The 8,734-nt window shown below is 37.4% G+C and overlaps 1 long non-coding RNA gene across 3 annotated transcripts; it reads right to left on the minus strand.

The window, feature by feature from the left end:
- Nucleotides 1–374: 374 nt before the first annotated feature.
- Nucleotides 375–6,101, minus strand: LOC113298961. 3 transcript variants are annotated; one of them, XR_003334526.1, is made up of 5 exons: nt 4,872–6,101; nt 4,085–4,285; nt 3,733–4,002; nt 2,903–3,103; nt 375–2,507 (listed from the first exon to the last, which is right to left on the minus strand). It is a non-coding gene; the product is annotated as an uncharacterized LOC113298961 (long non-coding RNA). The 3 variants fall into 3 exon arrangements; XR_003334524.1 differs by having other exon boundaries at nt 4,081–4,285; XR_003334525.1 differs by lacking the exon at nt 375–2,507 and having other exon boundaries at nt 2,799–3,103; nt 4,081–4,285.
- Nucleotides 6,102–8,734: the final 2,633 nt, after the last annotated feature.

An 8,734-nucleotide genomic window follows, 5' to 3' on the forward strand; every position in this document is an offset into this window, starting at 1 on the left:
TCCTTTCCCCCCATTGAGGTGTCACTAGAAAATATTAGATCGAAAGGACTAGGTGGTAAGTAACCATAGCACGTCTCGAAAGGAGATTTTCCCGAAGAACTATGAACTGCTCTATTGAAAGCAAACTGTAGATACGGTAAGATCTCATCCCAAGTTTTAGGATGCTTAGAATTATATATGTGAACCATAATCCTATTGACTACTTCTATTTGTCTGTCTGTTTGTGGATGAAAAGTTGTACTCTTCTTCAACCTAGTGTCCATCATTTTCCATAAAAAATCCCAAAAGTGACTAAGGAATCAACTATCCCTATCAGAAATAATCGAAGTACGTAAACCAAAATGCTTTCGCACATGCTCAAAGAAGAGCTTTGTTGCACCGGCTCCCGTTACCGTCTTCGTACATGGAATTAATGCGATCATCTTGCTGAATCGGTCGACCACAACGAACAAGTAATCATAACCAGACTTAGTATTCGGTAATCCACCAAGAAAGTCCATAGAAATACTCTCCCAAGGCCTTGATGGTACTGGTAATGGTAGATATAACCCGCATTTTCTGTTGGAAGGTTTAAATGTGCTACACAACTTACACCCTCTAACCAACTTAGCCACATCATCTTGCATCTTTGGCCAAAAGACATAACGACGAAGGTTAAGAAGAGTTTTATTCATCCCAAAGTGTCCAGCAACTCGGTATGTGTGTGCCTCTCTTAACCATTGTAAACAATCTCCAGCTTCTGGAATGCAAAGTAACTGACCCTTGTATAACAATCCATCTCGGAGTTCAAACTCACCTTTCAAACCACTCTTTACACCTTCTAACACTTTCTTGAAGTATTTGATAGATGCGTATGACTCTGCATACTCTTGAAGAACAATCAGATGAATTCCCATGGCCACCATTAATGCTCGGACTGGAGGACGAGACAACATATCTGCCAACTTGTTTGTTACTCCCTTCGTGTACCTAATGATAATGTTGAAACTCATCAAGTAAGACATCCACTTCACGTGTCGGGCTTGTTACAGTTTCGTCTGTGATTGTAGATACTCTCATGGTTTGTGATCTGAATGTACCACTACTTCTTTACCTAAGAGATACACTCGCCAATGCTTGATACATTGATATAAAGCATAAAATTCTTTGTCATAAGGTGCGTAGTTCGTAATAGCACCTGAGAACAATTCTGAATAGTACTCCACTGGTTTACCATCCTGTAACAACACTCCTCCCAACGCATAGTTAGAAGCGTAGGTCTCAACTTCAAAAGTACGTTGTAAGTTAGGAAATGCCAACACCGGTGCTTCTGAAATCTTCCTCTTTAGTAACTAAAAAGCTTTTTCATGGGTCTGCTGCCATTCAAACTTTGCCTTAGCTCCCTTCAAACCATGTAATGGTCCTGCAATATTCGAAAAATGCCGGATAAACTTACGCAAGTAGGTGCAAGCCCCTAAGAAACTCCTGATTTCAGTTACAGTACTAGGTCTAGGCCACTTAGTGATCACTTCGATCTTCTTTGGATCAATCTTCCGTTGTCCACCACCAATAATGAATCCGAGATACACTAACTCCTTCTTCCCAAATTCACACTTCTTTACGTTCAACTTCAGCTGGCCTTCATGTAACACTTTAAACACCCTCTCAACATGAACAGGATGTTCTTCCCAAGTTCTGTTGTATATAAGGATATCATCCAAATAAACAAATCACAAAATCTTCTATAAAAGGTTGTAACAAATCATTCATCAAACGCACAAACGTCGATGGAGCATTACACAAACCAAAAGGCATCACCAACCATTCGAACAAGTCTTATTTGGTTTTGCAAGCAGTTTTCCATGTGTCATCTTCTCGAACTCTCATCTGGTGGTATCCGAATTTGAAATCTAACTTCGTAAAGACTCGAGCTTTTTTCCAACTGATCCATCATGTCGTCTATCCTAGGTAGAGGGTAACGATTCTTGGTAGTGATCTTGTTCAATGCTCTATAATCAATACACATACGCCAACCTCCATCTTTCTTTGGTACCAACAATACCGCTGATCCACGAGGTGAAGCACTTGGCACTATGATTCCTAATTCTAGGAGTTCCTGAACTTGTTTCTTGATCTCATCAGATCAATACCGTTTGTGTATTTTGTACCGTTGTGGTGTTGGTATTTATGGGTCCGAACTGTAGTTTAAGCAATTATTGCAATCACATATATTGACTTCTTATTGTTGACTCTCCTACTAAACCCGGCTTGTCAATTTCATTGCATTGCATAAGATTACGAAAGATATTAATCCATCTGGCCAGAAAGGATGACGCCTGACCTTGAAAACAAAGTCCTTGACAATACATATCGACATATTGTTGTTAAATTTGGTGATCAGTACTGCTAATTGCGATCAGTACTGCCCTTTGTAGTTCTCGGCAAAACACACTAGCCCTCCAGCATTATTTGTTGCCATAAAGCCATAAAGGCAGTCGGTGACTTCCTGTTAAGACAAATAGGTATCCCTACAAAAATAATAGGAAAAAGTCACCTTATGTGCATAATTTTCTTCTCATGCGATTATTAATCTTAGCCTAGGTGATTAAAGTATGTTCTAAAAACACCCGATAATTAGTTATATGGGGTACGTCCTGCTGATCACTTAATCGTATTTATCCAATTCGATATATTTTCAATAAAGAATCTGGGATGAAACCAAAATCATGAACCTTTCATCTTTTCGTAGTAGTTTAAAGTTGGACTTATGGACGTCAACATGGCTGGTAAGGCATATGCTTGCTTAAATACGTTCCGCATCAACATTGAACAATACATAACCATTAATTTTTCCAAACTGTGTTATACAGTAGTTGATATGCAAAACATATCTATAGCATACTTGAAAAAGAGAAAGGTATACCTCTATTTTGCACTCTTCTTGTCTGCTAATGCTTTTGCCAAGCTCGGATTCCTCATCTTCCCAAATTTGAGTTATAGCGGAACTCGTATGTAATCGTTACATACGGATGCTACTTGACTTTTCATCGTGGATGCTATTTCATACCAAACCTCGGAGGAGCAATGGCATTTCCGCTCGATGAACCAATGATGATTCAAAGTCCTGCCAATCCGGTGGATTTCAATGTAAAAAACAAAGAAAAATTGCTAAAAAGAAGGAAAATGCTAAAAAGAGAATTGCAGATAACCCCCACAAACAAATATAATTAATACATAAACTGAAAGAAAGCAATAGTCTAAAATACAAATCCAGTAAAGGGGAGACTGAATCTGCTACCGAAACAGGAAAACCTCTCATAAGAAAAGGTCAGTACCGCCATCTTTGGAGGACACATATTCATGATTCCTATACAGTGAAGTGAATAGGTACAAAGAGTTCAATGAAACAGGTGTACGTGCGAATGCTTTTGTGATTAAAGCATGTTGTAAGATCAATAGAAATCGGAGTTACTACTGCAAATGGTCAGGATTCCTAAACATAAGCCAACACATAAAAGAAAAATAGACCAATTTATCAAAATAGTGATGAGAAACATAAGATTGCAACCCCAAGGTATCACTATTTGATATGTTGATACACAGAACTATAACAATTAAGCAGGATACCCATTTTCTATTGATAACTTATAACGTCTCTTATTCACTGAAACTGTATAATGAACTACACTGTATGTATCCTAACATACATGAACATAACATAACAATATAGGAAACATATGCAGTAAAAATTACCTGTAAGATGTATGTTCAGAAGATTCGATTCGAGTGCCTCAAACTCAGTGAAGCAGAAATTATGGGGGATAATTGAGACGAAGTAACCATCCAGTGCGGAGAGGAGGTGTTCCACCGAAAGTAACCTCTTTTTTCACTGTTTGCTGGCCTGAACTCGGGTTTTTCGGCAGTCAGGTGCAATTTCTCAATAGTGTACAAACCACCCTCTCTAATCTGTTTATCAAATTTTCAGATAAGATTTTTGGGTATGATGGCATGTAACTCGTCACCCTGTATCAGGGGAAGTGTTAGTGAAACATTATTGAAGTTGCATATTGCAAATTTATAGAAACAGAGGGTGGTCAATACCTACTCGTCGACAATAATCATATCGACGCTGGCAACACAAAATCTAATTCTTCCCATTTCCTGGGAACACAAACAGTAACGCCACTTGATTTTCCTTCGTCAAGGGATCGTAAACTCTTCAACTTTTCCTGGGTAGCTGAAGATGGTACCTGCTGTGGTGTGATATTGATTTGAGATGCCATTTCGTCTGTTCTTTAGGCCTAAACTGAAAAGTGGAAAAGAGATTCATCAGAGACATAATTCATACATAGCAAAGATCCATTCCCGTGAAAACATCAGAATGGGTTAGGATAATGAACAACATGTAGGTCAGTATTAAATAATGTGTATAAGAGAGGAAAAGAATATGTAGATTGCTGAAAACAACTTGTTATACATAACTCCACACATACACTAACTAAAAATTTACCCATTCCAATCTGCACAATCAGTGTACAAAATCATGGGAATAAGAGCCAATTGATTATATGCACGAAATTGGAAAATGAATCAGTAAGAGAATCAAAACGGAGATTGGTACTAACAATAATAACTATATGGGAGGCCCGTGGAAAGGGATTTTCACAGCGCAGACCTAATGAACGATTTTAAAAACAAAATTGGAAAATAAAAATTAGGAATAGCAAACCAATAACCACAACACCAACTAAGAAGTTAGCTTCCGTGAAAATTGAAATTCCTATCATATGCAATTTTGATCTTTCAGGGAAAGAATACACATTGCAAACGAACGTAACGAAAAAATAATCAGCGGACATAAAGTAAATTGAAGCAGTGGAAAAAATACTCACATGTTAGACTGAAACTGATGTTGATTTCGATTCGGATTAGCCATTTTATAGACCGGATCCAATTAATGCCAGGATGAGGGTTTTTTTTTTTTTGTTTTTTTTTGAGATGCAGGCAAAATCAATATGGATTGAGAAAACCTATTGGGAATACCTACGAACAGAGAATATAATCTAGGGTTTAAGATACGTTACGGGAAATATGGGAGATAAGCGAAAAGATTACGGCAACACGAAAAGATATGAATCGGAACCTGAAAGAAAATCCTAAGAGTACTTTGCTTTGAGCAAAATTTTTGATCCCGCAGTGCGGGATCATTTTTGAACTACTAGATTTATCACCTTCGGATTAGTGAGATGTGACGTCACCTAACTATATGAACTAACCCTAATTACCTCACCCCATAATTGGTCAACGAATTTTTTCCCAACCTCGCTAAGGCAACCGAGTAAGTCATATGATTTGCTCAAAGATCTTTGATAATCACCCAAATCTTTGTCGTTATCATATCACGACGCAAACTAACGAAGCACCTATCTACAATTTCTGCACCGAACTATTTTATGAATTATGATTTGTATTATTTTTTATTTGTAGCGGTAAAGAAGGATTAATCAATCAAAGGCGTGTAATCCATAAAAATTAATGATCAACTTTCAGAACATTTAAGTACAAAGAAAATCTAGGGTTGTTTCATCATGATCAATATGTTCCATTTTTAGTAGACTTTTTACCAGCCTTGATTTGGATGAAATTCTTTACCATTTCCCACCATGAACTTTGTAACGAAGTTATATACCAGATTAAAAAACCAAGAATATCAATCTCCAATTCAGCCTCGGGTTAAAAAGATGGTCTTCATCCTCTCATCGACATGTTCATAATCAACCTCATGGTATCAGCACCATTAACATCACCGTTAACACCATTAGCAACAATTAACATCACCGTTTATACCATTAGAAAGAATACTGATATCAAGCATTTCGGGTCCACTTCCGTTGAAGATTTTCCTTTGTTTGACAGAGTAGTTTGGTTCCGCAGAATAGAATTCTGCTTTCTCACGACGACAACAAAGAAGGCCGGAGTAGTATCACGTATATGGCAAACGAAGGAACAAATATTTTTGAAACATACGGTGGATAAATAACTAGGATTATGGATAATAACTAGGGTTAAAAACTTAGTTAGAAGACGTCACATTTCACTAATTCCAAGGTGATAAATCTGCTAGCTCAAAAATGATCCCGCACTGCGGGATCAAAAATTTCCCCCTTTGCTGAGTGTTACTTACAATGAAGGCCCTTTTTATGATCATTTTTTATTTATCGAACCTCATTAAAACCTCGTTTTAAGACAGCGAATGAATACATATATCGGGGGACTGAGTGACGGGCATCCATTGGATTAACCATCCAGTACGTTATTCTGTGAGGAGACGGAAGATCTCAACCAGTAGTTAGAATTTCCAATGTATCCTGGTCGTTGGGTACACACCGAATCCTCATGTTGTATAAGCATTGATAGGTACTTATTCATAAGAGCATCTCCAAGAGAAGGTGTAAAAAATTTTATGTGAATTTTTAATTTTAGTCCTGTTATTTATGGGGTCTACATGTAGAGTAAATATAAGACCTCATATCTAAAACATCATCTCCAACAGTGAGAATTTCAACTCTTAGAATTAACAGAAAATTAGTTAAAAACATGACGTGGAGGTGCAACCGGAGGTGTAGATAACACTTTCTTGAATACCTTCATATTTAATAATTGGTCCCTCCTAACTTGTAGGACCCTATGTTGGAGATGTATTTATGCCGAAAGGGGGTCTAAAATCCTATGTGTCACTAAAAATAAATAAATCTACCCTCTGTTAGAGATAATCTAAGAAGAGGAGGAAAGATTGTTATAAAAGGAAAGAATGTATACTTAGAAAATCACTCTTAATTCATCCCTTCTCTCTCTTCTTCTCATTCTTCTCTCTCTTCACCTCGAAGGGGGTTAGGTTAGCAGTGATTTGGACTGGCTTCTCCTTTTAACTTTTATCCCATCAACACTATGTCATTTATTTTACTTCCGCATTATAATTGTCTTATTATAATAAAGTAAATTATACTTGTACGTTAATCCAAATTATTTGACATTTATCCTAATAGTCAATCAATTTTATTACCACAACTATTGTCAAGTAAATATCTTGTTGTCGTATTGGCTCGATCTCGTCCATAAACAATCACACAAGGTATAAGACTTATAGATTGATATTCGAAAGAATGTGGCGTATTTGGGTACCCTCGTCTTTTCACAACGTTTTCCTTCTTCTTCCTCCTCTTCTATAATCAACACCACCAATACGAGCATCACCACACCACCATCGACCAGTGCCAACATCATCGGACACCAACACTACTTACACCATTGCCAACCAGCACCGCCACCACCACCACCTCCAATAAAAAAATACCATCGCTACCACCAATACGAACATCACCCCACCACCACCATCATTATCAGCACAACAACCACTATTGCCAACACCAACCAACAACCAAAATCATAGCCACCACCAATACCAGCACCATCGATACCATCGATGACACCAATACCAACACCATCCAGCGCCACCTACCAGCACCAACGCCACCACTAAAAACTGACCATTTCATTGACAGTATTGGTTTCGAAGATAAAAATCAGGCAAAAATAAGTTGAAACCAAATTTAGTTTCAACATAAACTTATTATTTTCACCAGTAAAATATTGGCTTCAACATCCTTTTAATTTTTTCAAAACATGTTAAAACCGAACCTAGTTTCAATATAATATTGTCATTTCACTAACACAACTTCACACTAAAACCAAACACGCCAACCTCTAAGTGGGACTGAATAATAAACTAGGAAACAATCGATTGAAACCAAATCTAGTTTCAATATAAGCTTAGTGTCACCAACACAACACTATTTTTACGATACATGTTTTTTATTAATTTTGACAAATATGTTGAAACCAAATTAGGAATTAGGAAAAGCGCAAGCCGTAATAAAGCATTTTTATGAATATATTGTGAATCATTCATGAACAACATAATTTTGTATGGGCTACCTTATGTAGGGAGAAATACCACATGCAAACACCCAATTTTCACCGTAGACATTACTCCTGCTACTTCAGCCAACATGCCCAACTCTCAATATGAACAACTTCTTCCCTCGTACCCACCATCAAACAACACTTATAAGAGCGGATAGATATAGACACTTTCACATCCATCACAAAAAATTGAATTCCACATGACCCACCCTTCCAGTAAATGTCAACAATTTCAAATGGTAGCGAACCTCATTGGCTTAATTTCTCACTTGTGGATCCAAACTAACCTCAACCAGCTACCACCTTCAACTGTGGCTAATATCATAAACATCCACCATTCTAAAGATGAACCACCATATAATAAATCTTGATACATAACCCTGACCCAATACCAGTCTCAACTACCGTTTCCCAATACGAACTATTTGTGAACACTTCCTAATCCGCCAAAAATACGGTTTTTCTTGTGGAAAACACCCAATGAAGGTTTTCCTACATTTACTATCCTTCACCAAATTTACCTTGTCAATACCCATATCTTCCCAAGGTGTTATATAGCCCCCGAATTTTCAGAACACATTCTCCTTCACTGCCAGATTGCAACCGGAGCTTGGAATATGCGTCTTAGACACCTAGCTATCATGTGTTTGAGGATTTACCAATAAAGAAAAACCTTTCCTAATCAACCATTCCACCATAACCACTCAGCTCCTGTAAGAAACCTTCTGGTATCACCACTATATATTATTTTTTATTATGATCAATATGCCTG

The sequence above is a fragment of the Papaver somniferum genome, chromosome 1 (assembly GCF_003573695.1).
Source record: "Papaver somniferum cultivar HN1 chromosome 1, ASM357369v1, whole genome shotgun sequence".
Lineage (NCBI taxonomy): Eukaryota > Viridiplantae > Streptophyta > Magnoliopsida > Ranunculales > Papaveraceae > Papaver > Papaver somniferum.